The 14,231-nt window shown below is 41.4% G+C and overlaps 1 protein-coding gene across 4 annotated transcripts in view; it reads right to left on the reverse strand.

Moving 5' to 3' along the window:
* The window catches only part of ENTPD6 (ectonucleoside triphosphate diphosphohydrolase 6), a 68,523-nt gene that overhangs the window by 49,060 nt on the left and 5,232 nt on the right, over positions 1-14,231 (reverse strand). Inside the window, exon 1 of one of the 4 annotated variants that reach the window (XM_043989722.1) lies at positions 7,942-8,003. The exons of 1 other annotated variant lie outside the window; for it this stretch is intronic. The gene's annotated coding sequence lies outside the window, so the exon portion shown is untranslated. Of the gene's footprint in view, positions 1-7,282; positions 7,303-7,811; positions 8,004-14,231 lie in introns of those variants that run through there. 2 more of the 4 variants (XM_043989719.1, XM_043989723.1) reach the window with 2 other exon arrangements.

The following is a 14,231-nucleotide window of genomic DNA, read 5'->3' on the forward strand; positions in this document are numbered from 1 at the left end:
ATTTTTTTATAAATCAAGACAGTTACCTCTCTCCAGTTCTACAGCACCTCTACTGTTCTCTATGATCTTTACAGTATCACCAATGGCTCAGATATTGCATCCACCAATTTTCAGCATCAGCAAATGTAGTTCATTTGGGTCAGATTAATTGAATTCATGAAGGGGAACTAAACACTTTCTTATTATTTGCCTATTAATCTTGGGTGTCAGCTTCCTAGTAGCTGTTTTTTATTTTGTTCTTTCCAGTAAAAGATCATTCTTCTTGGCAGAAATAGCAGAAACAAAATAAGAATTGGCAAGGCCAGCCTTTTCTCTGCTGTTGACTTGAAAACAATGTTGTAGAGATTATTGTACCTGATAGGGGACAGCCTAGATGATCTTCAGTCTTGAGATTTTAGAGCAAAAAAATGCATATAAAATAAAATATAAACTCAAGAGCATAGATTATTTTTCATTTTTTTTCTTTATATCTTCGATGCCTAGCACATTGGTCCTTACTAATACACAATGAATCGAGGACAGTGATTATTATCTTTTGGTTCTTTGTATCCTTAGTGCAAGGTGTCCAGTGGAACAACCCTGGTGGATGTGTACTTGGTCTTAGGTTGTTTAACATTTTTATCACTGACTCGAATAAGGGCAGAGATGGCATCACATCAAATTTGCAGATGAACCAGTGCTGGGAGAGAGAGCTAACATAATGGATTAAAGAACCAGAATGCAAAGATAAAATTTAAATTAATAGTAATAAATATAAACTTTTATGCTTGGGTTCATAAAATTGGTTTCACAAATACATGATGGGGAGAGGTAGAGAGCAGTTTGTATGAAAAGATACATATTATGGCAGCTAAGAAGGTGAATTTAACTTCTGGCTGCATCAGAAATGGCAGAATAGTAGAAATAGGAAGTCAGTCTTGTACTCTGCCCTGGTCAGACCACATCTAGGATATTATGTTTAATTCTGGGTCCTAGATTTTAGGAAATATATTGATAAGCTGGAAATTGGGCAGGAAAAGATAAGTACGATGGCAAAGGGCCTTCTGTTCATGCCAGGGAGGATTCTTATTATTTGAAGGACTGGGGATATCAAGCCTGAAGAAGACAGCATATGAAACCTATCTTCCTTTTGTCTTGTTCTGCTTTATTCAATAAATATTCAAGTAACTACATGTAAGATACTTTGGCAATAAAAAGAAATGTACAACAAAGTCCTTGGCCCTCTAGTAGCTTATAATCTACATGGGGTTATAAAATGTGTTAAAAATAATTACCACTACAGGGCTATATATGCTAAGTGCCATATTAGTGGTATGGCCACTATCAAAAAAGGAAGTAATTACTTTCAATTGAAGGGAGGTTTTCATGCCTGAAAAGATGTAAGTAGAGAAGATGCATGAGCAGGTAGAATGTAAATTTGGTGAGAACTGATGGGCAGGCAGAAAGGAAAAGTAAGGAGGGAACTCCAAGTATAAAAGATCTGAGGCAAGCAATCTCCAAGCACATTTAAGGGTAGGGAAGGAGACTATTTTGGCAGAAATAAAGGGTTCCTGTAGAGGAGTAGGAATAGGCAGGCAAGGTGGGTCAGACTTAAGGTATCTTAAACCCAACCTAATTAGTCTGGACTTTATCCTGTGGGCAGCAAGGCATGTCTGATAATTTTTGAATGGAGGAGTAACATGATGAAAAGGGTATTTCATAAAGCTTACTCTGGTGGTGAAAGATATGTTAAAAAAAAAAAAAGATGGCTCAGGAGTAAGGAATGAGAGCAGCCAAAGACTCGTGGACCACACAGGATCTTCACAACTGTGTATCATTAATAAATGATTTAGATAAAAGCACAGATGGAATGCTCATCAAATTTGCAGTTGATTAGAAACTAAGAGGCAAGTTGGATGACTAGATTTAAAAATATCTTGATAAGCAAGAGAATTGGACTGAACTTAATAGGATGAAATATAATAGGCATAAATATAAAGTTTTACTTTGGGTTCAAAAAACTGACCTCACAAATAACAAGCTGGAAAGGCATGGTTAGATAGCAATTTGTCTGAAAAAAGATCTGGTGGTTTTAATGGGTTGTATACTGGGGTGACTTCGTACCCAAAAAAGTTTCTGGGCTGAATGAAAGGCAAAGCTTCTAGGAATATGGCAGTGATTGTCCGCCCCAGTCAGTCATTATCTTGGCTATTGTTAGGGATGCCACAGTTTAAGAAGGACATTGATAAGCTGGAAAATATCCAGTAAAGGGCATCTAGAATGGTGAAAGTCCATGTCATATGAGGAATCGATGAAGGAGATAGGAATGGTCAGCTTGGAGAAGGGAAGACTTAGTGGGGAATGTGAGAGATGTGTTCTGGTAATGGAAGGGCAACCATGAGGAATGATTAGATTTCTTCTGTTTTGCCCCAGAACCAGAAGCAAAGGGTAGAAGTTGCAAAGGGGTAAATTTAGGCCTGATAAAAGGAAAGACTTCCCAAAAATCAGATTTAAAAGTAGAATGGAATGCTGTGAGAGGTAGTGGGCTTCCTCTCATAGGATGCTTTCAAGAAGAGGCTGAAAGACCAGGTATGGTATAGTGGTGATTCCTTTTCACATATGGGTTACACTAGACTATGGTCACTATGGTCTCTTATGTAGCATGCAATTAAAACAACTCTAACCTGACCTATTAAGAGAAGTTACAGGGGGCAGCTAGGTGGCACAGTGGGGAAAGCACCAGCCCTGGATTCAGGAGGACCCTAATTCAAATCCGGCCTCAGACACTTAACACTTACTAGCTGTGTGACCCTGGGCAAGTCACTTAACCCCCATTGCCTCTCAAAAAACAAACAAACAAAAAAGAGAAGTTACAGATATCAGAAATGCAAAATGGATAAAGGAAAGGACATCAATATAGATTACCATGATTTTGAAGATGTTTAACTAATGCAAACCAACTGCTATGATGGGAAGAGCCTAAAAATGACATTCATTATCAAACACTTGATTTCTGCCAGCAGAAAAAGAACAATATTTAGAATAGAAATATATTTGAAAAATCTTAAAGAGGGATGTTGGAAAATAATGAAGCAATATTGCTTCATGGTGATAATAATCATAACTAGTATTTATATAGCACTTTAAGGTTTACAGAAAGTTTTATAAATAATAACTCATTTTATCCTTGAAACAACCTTGAAATGGTTATCATCATACTAGATGAGGTAACTGAGGCAAATGGAGATTAAGTGATTTGTCTGTCTAGCATCACACATCTACTAAGCATATGAGGCTGGATTTGAACTCTGTTTTTGAGTCCAGTGCTATCTATTGACTGTGCCACCTAATTGCCTCTGAGTAACTATAAGAATCAGAAGATCACTCACTTGGGAAGCATAAACAGCTAGACTTAACTGAATTTATATAGGAAAGACCACATTAAGTAGGCCTTTAGCTGGGTTTTATAAACACTTAAAAAAGTAGCAAACAAGTCTTGCCATGACTTTGGTTTGGGAGAATCTACTTAGTGATTTTAAAAACAAGAGAAGGGCTGAGGTTTTCACTCAAATATTCCCTCTATGCAGGGGCTTCCGAAATGCCAGAAGACTAGAAGCCAAAGGAGCCAGAAAACACACTTTCTAGTTGTAGTTAATCTTATGGAAATCACAAAGGTCAGCCCTGAGAGACTCTGAGAGACAGCATAGTGCCTCAGGTACTCACAAAATGTTTTTTTTTAAACTATGCCTTTGGGCCAGGTCAGACAAGATTAGACTTGACAGGCATGTCAATAAGAAAACAACAAAAACTTGGTTCCCTTTAAAAAGTCACTGTCCTTTGTGACAGTTACTTTAGATTTGTTATTTTCATATAAATGTGTAAGCAGCAACCAATATTATCCTACATCAATACTCTCTCCATATATGTGGCTTTCACTGACCCTACAATCTATGTATCAGATTTAAAAAATAGGTCACTGGAGATAAAAACTGATTTAGCAGTTATATCTAGTGCCTCCTTTCCAGATGGGAAAGTGTTGAAAATACCAGAAAACAGGGCAGCTAGGTGGCTCAGTGGATAAAGCACTGGCCCTAGATTCAGGAGGACCTGAATTCAAATCCATCCTCAGACACTTGACACTTTCTAGCTGCATGACCCTGGGCAAGTCACTTAACCCTCACTGCCCTGCAAAAACAAAAAACCAACCCCCCCCCCCCAACAAACAGACAAACAATCAAACAATAAATAAATAAATGAAAAAGAAAATACTAGAAAACAGTTCAACTTCCCCAAAAAATGCTTGGATGGAGGTTAGATTTTTGTGTACATTGAATACATTTAGTTAAGAAATATCCATGAGGGGCAGCTAGGTGGCCCAGTGGATAAAGCACCGGCCCTGGATTCAGGAGTTCCTGAGTTCAAATCCGGCCTCAGACCCTTGACATTTACTAGCTGTGTGACCCTGGGCAAGTCACTTAACCCCCATTGACCCGCCAAAAAAAAAAAAAAAGAAATATCTATGGAAGCTCTATTTTGGAAGCACTGAACTTGGTGCCTTTGGGGTTATTATGAGAATAAAAAGGAATCACAGAATTTTTGAACTGGAAAGTTCCCCAGGTCCATCTAGTCCAAGCCATTACTCCCACCCCACCCCCTCAAAAATAATCACCATTACAATATAACCAACAAGAAGTCTTCAAGGCTCTGATAATTAAGTGGAAACATATTATGTCAGTCCATTATTCTTTTTAAGATAGTTATAATTTTAAATAAGTTTTGGACAAGGGTAAGAAAGAGGCTTAACCTGAAAAGACTGCTTTAACTACTTATTACTAATTGTAAAATTTTACCATTAATGGTTTATTAATTTGAGTTAAGGTTTGCATCCTTTTAAAACAAATATTTTTGGAAAGAGTAATACATGAAGTATCAGTCATTAACACTATAGTATGAATTAATTACCCCAAAACTTGTACCAAACAGTTCATGGACTTTGATAAGAGGGGTAATATATAGGTCCAGAACACAGTATTTGGTTTAGGATGGGAGGAAAAAGCCAGATGTAAGATGGATAAAGGACACTCTAAAGGGAAAAATGACCCCCCAAAACTTTTTTTTTGTTTGTGCCTTTCATAAAAGGTGAAATGAGGTTAATCAGAATTCACTCGAGGAAATGAACTGTGAATCCAGTCTTAAAGAGTGATAGACATTGTCCACCAGCCAGCTTTCTAGGAATTAGGTTCCTAATAAATTTCCTGAAACATTAAACATTATTTGGCTTGAGAATAAGCCTTCTACCACCCAACTTGCTCTGTAAGTAGAAATAAGTAGCCTATCTGTTAACTAAGTATACATGGATTTCTTTTAAAGAAAATGAAAGGGTTATGAAGAAAAATGACCACAATGTAACAACCACAATGTATGCTGAAAACTTGGTGACTATGGGCAGCTAGGTGGCGCAGTGGATAGAGCACTGGCCCTGGATTCAGGAGGATCTGAGTTCAAATCTGACCTCAGACACTTGGCACTTACTAGCTGTGTGACCTTGGGCAAGTCACTTGACCCTCCTTGCCCGGTAAAAAAAACAACAAAAAAAACAACCAATAGTAATTCTTTAACACCCTCAACTATGTCTTTTCCTTTCCTTTCCACAAAATGTCCATTCTGGTGTCATAGAAGAGTAGCAATTACAGCAAAATCTTACTTAGCCAAAATAGGATCCTTTAGCCCTACCTGCTGTTTCAAATTAGGGATTTCTCCACCTATGGTACTGTTCACTTTTTCCCAGTTTTCCATGAAAGCATAATGTGGAAGGGGGAAAAAACAGTAAGTCCCTCTCAAACTATTCCTTTTGTGAAATGGGAAAAGGGAAATATTTCTTGATTTGTCATTATATGAACTGTTAAGGGATCAGACTACAGTTTTTCCCCCCCTTTTTCATATTTAGCTATACTGGGAGCATATAATAATATTATTTATTATTAACAAGGAAGCGTCTCTCTGGACAAACTCAATTAAATTAATGAAATATTTATTAAATGCCTTATGCATGCAAGGACCTGGGTGAGATGGTAAAAAATAGCATATTTCTTGGCCTCAAAAAGTTTATAATGGAGTGCGGGAGGGAAAAAGGGGACACAAGATAAGTATCATGGAAGGTGAAATGTGATAAGTGAGAAGGAAGGGACCAGACAGAGACCTTTCAGTTTTGGAGGAGTAATCTGCTGCCTAGTCAAGGCTTTATGAGGGTGGCATTTGAGATGATGGGCTTTGAAGAGGATTTTGATAAGTAGTGACATGAAAGTGTGTGTCCCAGGCATGGGGGACAAATTCCAGGAATGCACAGAAGAAGTTAAGGGCAGGTTACAATCTGGGAACTGAGTAGTTCAGTCTGGCTGGAACACAGTGTGCAAAGGAAGATCTAAAGCAGAGAGGTAGGTGATAGCCAAAATGTAGAGGGCCTCGAACGTAATGTGGAAGAATCTGTAGTCTCTATGCAATGGGGAGTCCAAAGAGAAGGCAAATCCACAATCTGCAAAATTCATTTCATTTGCATAATAGAAATCTCCAGTAAACTGTGAATTTTACCATAGGCATGGCACTCCAAGCACAGGTAGATACAGACTAGCTGGCACAATGCCAACACTCAGAACAAACAACCCAGAAAGCCCTGGGCCTTCCATGTATGTGGAACAACCCTCTTGTCCCATGCAACCTCATCAGGGTGGGGCTCTGAGGTGGCTCAAGTAAGTACACCAGGGGTGGGGAAAGCATACGTCCATTTTCCTCAAATGCTGGAGCCAAGAGGACAGACTCTACCCAGTAGAATGCAACCTTCGTGAGGTCAGGGGCTGTTTTTCATTTTTGTTTTTGTATCCTCTGCTCTTAGCGTACTACTCTGCACATGGTTGGATTTTTGTTTTTTTGTTTTTGTTTTTGTTTTTTGAGGGGCAATTGGGGTTAAGTGACTTGCCCAGGGTCACACAGACATGGTTGGATTTTAATGAATGTTTGCTGAATTTGAAACAAAATGAATCTCACAACTACTCCAATCTAATACAACAAACTTTTTTTTTTTTGGTGGAGCAATGAGGGTTAAGTGACTTGCCCAGGGTCACACAGCTAGTGTCAAGTGTCTGAGGCCGCATTTGAACTCAGGACCTCCTGAATCCAAGGCTGGTGTGCTACCTAGCTGTCTCCCCTTCCCCCCCCCAAAAAAAATTTAAAAAGCACCTACTATAAGCCATAGGCTTTTGAGAGATACACAGACAAAATGAAAAACAATCCTTATAAAAGTGCTTACATTTTGGGGTGTTGAGGTGGGAGGTGGAATACAACATGCTCCGTGGCAACATCAGCCTGGGCATCAACTAGCTGGCACAAGGGGATAGAACACTGGACTTGGAGTCAGGAAAACCTGGGTTCAAAGCCTGCCTTAGACACTTACCAGATGTGTTTTCTCTCCCAGCCTCAGTTTCCCCAACTCTAAAAATGGAGCTAATAAGAGCATCTTCCTCCCAGGACTGTGAGGACCAAGTCAGATTATTAGAGCGTTTTGCAAACAGTTAAACATTATATACATGTAAGCTATTATTACTATTGCTAGGATTTGAAGGCTGACTTGAAAGGCATGGAAATGTGATGCACTCATTGGGTCCCACCCCCCAGGACCGCGCCACTGTAGGGGCCGCCTCCCGCGGCCGGTGCCCTCAAGAGGGGCGCCACCAAGGTTTCCCAGGACTACCCGGGGCCGCGCGGCAGAGCATACACTGAGCTACTGGGAGCCAGGAGCTGTCCCCGCCTAGCCCTTCTTCCCTTCCTCCCTCACTCACCCTCCGCCCGCCGGCCGCGCTCCCGGGGATACCCCCATCCAACGGCGAGGGCAGCTCGCTCCTCCCCCAACTCGTGCCGCTCCGAGGCCCCGACCCACGGCGTACAGCACAGCGCAGAGTGGCAGCTCACCAGCTCAGGTCCGGCTCCGGCTCCCGCTCCGGGCCCCGCCCCCCTCCCCCAGCCGACTCGGCGTTATGCGCCGTGGGAGGCGGAGCGTGGAAGGGAAAGCCACAAAGCCAAGGCCGAAGTGCGCAGGCGCCTTGCTCACGGTCCCGACCCCGTGGCAAGATTCTGGGAGTCGGGTCTCCTCCCCGACATGCCAGCTGCCAGAGAGTCCGGTGTCCTTCCTATCATGCTAGCTCCCTTTGTTTCTTTTCCGAGAGTCGTATGGTAGATTTTAAAGGGAGAGCCGACCTCGGAACCCTAGTGTACCACCACCTCTTCCTTGTACAAATGAGGAAATTGAGGCCAAGGGGAGTTAACTGGCTTGCCTAAGGTCACACAGGTCTCATTCCAACCCATGTCCTCTGACTCCAAGTCCAGTTCTTCCAGCCGAACTAGTTTCTTTGCTTTTCATTCATTTACACAAAAATTTAGAGCTGGAAGAGGTGTTAAAAGTCAAAACACCTCTTGGATCCCTTCTCTTTTCCCTCAGTACTGTTTTGATTGGCGGTCTCATTAGCCCGCAGGAGTTGTATTTTTAATTCTGCTGACGATTTTCAGATCTATGCATGCAGCCCTAATCTCAGAGATGTATTTAAGTACTTCACAACCTGGTCCTCTCCTACCTTCCCAGCCCTAAAAAGTTTTCTCCTCTCCACGCATTCTAATTTCCAGTTAATTATTCATTGCACCGAACATTCCATCTCTTGCTTGTGCCTCTTTTATTGACTGTCCTTCATATCCCGAGGGCTCTCCTTCCACTGCTTATCTTCCCTCTGAGATCGCTTGACTTTTAGATATCTTTTATGTACAGAAAGGAGTTGCTTGCATGTTTGTTTCCACTATTAGAATGTGAGCTCCCCGAGTCTGGCCCCCCCCCTTTTTTTTTTCGTTTTTCGATGGGGGGGGGCTAGAACAGTGTCTGGCACGGAGCTTGAAGACTTGGCGCAGACAGCTAGGTGGTGCAGGGGGTAGAGTCAGGAAGATTCATCTTCCTGAGTTCAAATCTAGCCCCAGATACTTCCTAGCTGTGTGACTCTGGGCAAGTCACTTAATCTTGTCTGCCTCAGTTCCTCATCTGTAAAATGACCTGGAGAAGGAAATGACAAACCACTCCAGTATCTTTGCCAAGAAAACCCCAAAGGGGGTTAAGGAGAGCTGAGACACAACTCAACAACAAAACACTGACTGATTCTCCTGAGGGCCTCTCCCTCTTCGAATATCCCTAAGGCATCTCAAACTCAACCAGTCCTAACAGAATTCTTTATCTTCTTCCTCTTGTGGTTCAGTTGTTTCAGTGGTGTCCAACTCTTTGAGACCCCATTTTGGGTTTTCTGGGCAAAGATACTGGAGTGGTTTACCATTTTCTTCTCTTCCATCCTCTTCCTCATCCTCTCTCTAATTCCCAACTTTACTGTCTGGGAACCACCATCTTCCCTGTCCCTAGGCCCACAGCTTTGCTCCCATCCTTTAATTGTTACACTCATATCCCATCTCAGCTGTCACATACACAATCTGTTGTTACTTATTATTTCTACCTTCTTAACATCTCTTGTATGTGTTCCCTTCTCTCACAGAGCCACTACCCTAGTACAGGCCCTAATCACCTTTCTCCTGGACTTTTGCCTTTTAATTGGTTTCCCAGCTTCAAGTCTCTCCCTACTCTAATCCATCTTCTACTCAAATGCCAAATTGATTTTCCTAAAGGGCAAGTCTAGCCATGTCATGCTCCCTTCCCACTGTCACTCAATAAATTCTAGTGGCATCTTATTACCTTTAAGATCTAACATAAAATACTCTTTCATTTAAAGTCCTCCAAAACCTAGCCTCTTCCTACCTTTCTAGGCTTTTTGCACTTGACTCTCTGGTCTAGCTACCATGGTCTATTTCTTTTCTTTCTTTCTTTTTTTTTTCCGGGGCAATGAGGGTTAAGTGCCTTGCCCAGGGTCACACAACTAGTAAGGGTCAAGTGTCTGAGGCTGGGTTTGAACTCAGGTCTTCCTGAATCCAGGCTGGTGCTTTATCCACTGTGCTACCTAGCTGCTCCCCTGGTCTATTTCTACTATTTCTCACACAGGACACTGCAGCTCCCAACCACATGCCTTTTCAGGGACTGTCCCCAAGCCTTTAAATGTTTTCCTGCTTACGTCTACTTCCTAGCATCTTTGATTCCTTTAAAAGAGCTCAAATTGGGGCAGCTATGTGGCACAGTGGATAGAGCACTGTCCCTGGATTCAGGAGGACCTGAGTTCAAATCCTGCCTCAGACACTAGACACTAGCTGTGTGACCCTGGGCAAGTCACTTAACCCCAATTGCCTCACACACACACACAAAAAGCTCAAATCCTACCTTCTACAGGTCTTTCTCTGTCCCACTCCTTCCTGGCCCCTTTCCTTCAAGATTAACTTTCATTTTGATTGTAAATTTCATGGAGGTACATAGCTATTTGCATGTTGTCTCCCCTAATTTGGGGAGTATTTGAGTGTATATTCCTTGAGGGTAGGGACTATGTTTTTGCCTTTCTTTGTGTTCTCAGTGATTAGCATAGTCCCTGACACACAGTAAGTGCTTAATAAATGCTTATTGTTGTTAATGATGAAGGCACTAGCACTGTGTGTGTGGGAGAGAGAGGAGAGAGAGAAAGAGAGAGAGAGAGAGAGAGAGAGAGAGAGAGAGAGAGAGAGAGAGAGAGAGAGAGAGCGCGCGAGAGAGAGAGAGAGAGAGAGAGAGAGAGAGTTAGTTTTAAAAGGTAAATTACGGGGCAGCTAGGTAGTGCAATGGATACAGCACCAGCCCTGGAGTCAGGAGTACCTGAGTTCAAATCCAGCCTCAGACACTTAACACTTACTAGCTGCGTGACCTAGGGCAAGTCACTTAACCCCAATTGCCTCACTTTAAAAAAAAAAAGGTGAATTACTAGAAGTTTAAATATTAGGGCATCTTTTATATTTTTTGGCCATAGCAACTCATACCATTCTATATTGAGGCAAGATGGAATGGTCATGGGGGAAATGGGGGGGGGCTCCTTAGGTATTCCTTTTTAAAGAATTTATCCTTTCTCACACAAATCCAATTAGAATAAAATAGTCTTTTATTTAGGCACTAGAGAAAGGAACCAAGAGAAAAGTCAAGGACTTCTCTAGAGGGGAAATGGTTCAGAGACATGATTCTCTGAGATACCTATTTCCTTGAACAGAAGAAAGGAAAAAGCTTTTATAGATGGTAGATGGGGTGACCACCTGACTATGGAAAGTTCCCTTTGAGGGTGGGGAAGCTTGAGTGAAGAGTGGTGACTTTGGGAGTTATCTCTGTCCCCTGGTACCAATCAGGCAGCAGCTACACCAAATAGGCTTCTCTCCCTTACTTCTCAAGGTATGTCAGTTCTTTAGCTAGTAGACCAGTTTAAACTTTAATAGTTCCAAATTCCTTAATATATCCCAATCCCATAACAGGACCACGGTGGAAAGAAGACCTACTATGATAAAATCATGGATCTTTTGATATACTTGAATTATAGAAATAATGAAGGCATGGACTAGGCCTATAGATTAATTTACTTCAAGATATGAAGAGGACATTGTATGGTGGGGTAGAAAGGGTTCTGGCCCTGGATTTAGGGAACCTGGGTTTGAAGTTTGAATCTTCCATTTGCTTCCATTTGCTACCATTCTTTCCAGGAACTGTAGGGTGGGAGAGAAGGGCACATGTGCAGTAGCATAGCACAAAGATAGTAAATAGTGCTGTTGCTCTAGGTAAATGCTTACCAATCAGAAACTCCATTTATGGGAGCCTGAATTCTAGGTCAAAGGTGAAGGAAGGAGTGAAGAAGAATGTCGGCTTGAAGATAATCAGAAGTATATCTACTTATATCTGTACATGTTGGTCCCCCCTTGCTAGATTATAAGCTTCCTGACGGTGAGGGAGTGACTCATTTTTGTCTTTGTATTCTCAATTCATAGCATTGTGCTTGAAACATTTTAGTCACTTAATAAATGGTCATTGGTTGACTGAACTGAATCTTCATTCTGTTTCAGCCACTATTATAGATGATTACATCTCAGATCTTATCATAGATAAGAATCTCTTATAACTGTGCTGCCTCTGTGATTTTGTGTGTGTGTGTGTGTGTGTGTGTGTGTGTGTGTGTGACAATTGGGGTTAAGTGACTTGCCCAGAGTCACACAGCTAGTAAGTGTTCCTGAATCCAGGGCTGGTGCTCTATCCACTGTGCCACCTAGCTGCCCCTCTGTGATTTTGAATTAAGAAATTCCCTTGGGGGGGCGGCTAGGTGGCGCAGTGGATAAAGCACCGGTCCTGGATTCAGGAGTTCCTGAGTTCAAATCCGGCTTCAGACACTTGACACTTACTGGCTGTGTGACACTGGGCAAGTCACTTAACCCCCATTGCCCCACAAAAAAAAAAAGAAAAAAAAAAAAGAAATTCCCTTGGGGCAGCTAGGTGGCACAGTGGATATAGCACCTGCCCTGGAGTCAGGAGTACCTGAGTTCAAATCCAGCCTCAGACACTTAACGCTTACTAGCTGTGTGACCCTGGGCAAGTCACTTAACCCCAATTGCCTCACTAAAAAAAAATTTAAAAAAAAAAAGAAATTCCCTCTATGATAATAGTTTGCTACATTTCCATCTCTCTCACTGCTACCCAAGTTGTAAATTTCATGACCTCCACTACTTGTTCCCCTTCCTTTTCTCTGAATCTTGCTTTGGTCTCCTTTTCTTCCCTTAACAAGCTTAATTCTATGGATGCCAAATTTAATTATACACTATCCTCTACACTTGAATCATTTGGCTTTTTGTCTTATTGCTGCTTATACCTTGCCAAAGAGTTACCCATACGGTCCTCCCTTTCTGTTTCTATTTGCATACTATTGAATACTACTAGGAATGTTATACAACTGTGTTGACTGGTTATATTACAAATTTATGATATCTCATTGCAGCTGGGCCCTCACTGCTGAATGGCAATCCTTTTAGTCTTCCTTTATTGATGATCTGTCACATTCCATGCAGCAGCTATTCCAAACCTTATCTCCTGTCTTCAAACCTATTACATCACTCTCTCTTCCCTTCTCATCCCAATGCCTTACCTCTTAATTTACTGAGAAAACAGATACCACTTACCATTAGCTTCTTCAACCTGCTCCATACCTCAAAGCCCATTCTGCATTGTTCCTCAGTCTCTTTTGTTTCAGTCTTAGAGCAAAAAGTAGGTATTGGCTTTACCAAGATCAAACTTGCTTTTTGTGACCTTGATCCCATGTCTTTCTGTCATTTTTAGGACATTTCCTCTCCTTGCTTTGTTATTGTTTTTTTTTTTTTTTTAGTGAGGCAATTGGGGTTAAGTGACTTGCCCAGGGTCACATAGCTAGTAAGTGTTAAGTGTCTGAGGCCGGATTTGAATCCAGGTACTCCTGACTCCAGGGCCGGTGCTCTATCCACTGCACCAACTAGCTGCCCCTGTTATTGTTTTTAAAATTAAATTATATTTTTCCTAATGAAGAAAGATCTGGCTTTATTCTTTCCCAGCCTTGAGAAAGGAAGAGGAACATAACCCCTGTTACAAACATATATAGTCAAGCAAACCAAATTCCCACATTGGCCTTGTCCAGAAAATATATTTCAATCTGCATTTTGAATCCATTAACTCTTTTTTTTTTTTGGGCAGGGCAATGGGGGTTAAGTGACTTGCTCAGAGTCACACAGCTAGTAAGTGTCAAGTTTCTGAGGCCCGATTTGAACTCAGGTACTCCTGAATCCAGGGCCAGTGCTTTATCCACTGTGCCCTAGCTGCCCTAATCTATTACCTCTTTATCTGGAGGTGCATATTTCATTATGAGTCCTCGAATTCTGGTTAGTCATTGTGTTGATCCGAGTTCCTGTCTTTCCAGTTTGTCTTTACTGTATTGTTGTATAAATTGTTCTGGTTTTTCCTCTGAATCAGTTCATATTAATCTTTCCAGGTTTTTCTGAAACCATCAGAAACCTTCATTTTCTTTTCAGAGTTAATGTTTTTGCTGACTTATTAAATGACCCAGAGCCCGGGTAGGTAAAATAGGGCAGAGTCCCTGCTTTTAAAACATTGATGAATTTACTTTTGACTTTTGCTATAATGTACTGATTTCTCCCCAGGTTCCCTCTCCATACTTGTTCCCTAAAATAGACCTTCAATATGAGAAAATGTCTAGTGTTGCATATACCAAAGAGGTGGTACATAGCTAGAATGTCTACAGTAACTAGCA

Source organism: Dromiciops gliroides, chromosome 2 (genome assembly GCF_019393635.1).
Source record: "Dromiciops gliroides isolate mDroGli1 chromosome 2, mDroGli1.pri, whole genome shotgun sequence".
Classification (NCBI taxonomy): Eukaryota; Metazoa; Chordata; class Mammalia; order Microbiotheria; family Microbiotheriidae; genus Dromiciops; species Dromiciops gliroides.